This window comes from Coenobita brevimanus, chromosome 16 (genome assembly GCF_032717465.1).
Source record: "Coenobita brevimanus isolate Jiangsu-jjx chromosome 16, ASM3271746v2, whole genome shotgun sequence".
Classification (NCBI taxonomy): domain Eukaryota; kingdom Metazoa; phylum Arthropoda; class Malacostraca; order Decapoda; family Coenobitidae; genus Coenobita; species Coenobita brevimanus.
The window spans coordinates 28,087,758-28,089,148 of record NC_136969.1 but is presented as its reverse complement, the minus strand read 5'-3'; positions in this window follow the sequence as shown (position 1 = coordinate 28,089,148).

The following is a 1,391-nucleotide window of genomic DNA, read 5'->3' as shown; positions in this document are numbered from 1 at the left end:
TAAAATAAAGTAAAAGGTAAAATAAGGTAAAGGATAAAATAAGGTAAAGGGTAAAATAAGGTAAAGTAAAATAAAGTAAAGGATAAAATAAGGTAAAGTAAAATAAAGTAAAAGGTAAAATAAGGTAAAGGATAAAATAAGGTAAAGGGTAAAATAAGGTAAAGGATAAAATAAGGTAAAGGGTAAAATAAGGTAAAGGGTAAAATAAGGTAAAGGGTGAAATAAGGTAAAGGATAAAATAAGGTAAAGGGTAAAATAAGGTAATGGGTAAAATAAGGTAAAGGACAAAATAAGGTAAAGGGTAAAATAAGGTAAAGGGTAAAATAAGGTAAAGGGTAATATAAGGTAAAGGCTAAAATAAGGTAAAGGGTTAAATAAGGTAAAGAGTAAAATAAGGTTAAGGGTAAAATAAGGGTAAAATAAGGTAAAGGGTAAAATGAATTGGATTTGCGTGGCCCTGACCGTAGCGATGGGCCTAATTTTAGAAGCGTCAGTTTTGTGAATGACATCCTGACGTGTGTGGGTGCTCTCTGTCTGTCTGTCTGTCTGTCTGTCTCTAACCAACCCCCTGACATGGGTGGATGCTCTCTCTCCTCTCATCTCCCTTCTCTCCACGCATATTCTCTCATACACAGTCTCTCTCTCTCTCTCTCTCTCTCTCTCTCTCACACACACACACACACACACACACACACACACACACACACACACAGGACATCATTAGCAGGTATAGCCTTTCACACTTCCAGTTATTCTCAGGTGAATTAATTAAACCCACAATTATCACAATTACGTCAGCCTTTTACCTGAGTCACCTGGGATTAGAAGGATTTATTTATTTATTTTTATGTTTAGAGTAATAATTAGTAAAGATTCAGATCCTTTTATTTTTTTTATGTGTGAAGGATGTTTTTAATCTGGTGTATGGATTTTTTCTTTGTTTTTCCTTCCTCTGTTTGTCTACGGGTTAAAAAATTATAATGTTATCGTAGGCTACATTATTTTATCTTTCATGTTATCAGTAGCCCTTTGTTATCATTATATTTCGGTCATTTTTTTTTCTTTAAGTAGTTATAGAAGGGTAGCGATATACTGGCAAATGCTATCGTAGACTGTCATAAGCTACATTGTTTTATCTTGTAGCCTTGTTATCAGTAGCTCGTTTCGTGACGTATTAAAGAGATTGCTAAGGAAAATATATAAAAAAATCGTACAGAGTAACAGATAAATAAAATCTATCTATCTATCTATATACCTAGGCTGCTTTCCCCAAGGAAAGGGAGGTAGTCGAGACAGGACGACACACTCCCCATTTACTCATCCATTCAAACACATTCATTCGCATCTTAGCCCCAAAGGGGAGAACGGACAGATCCTCACCGCACCACACC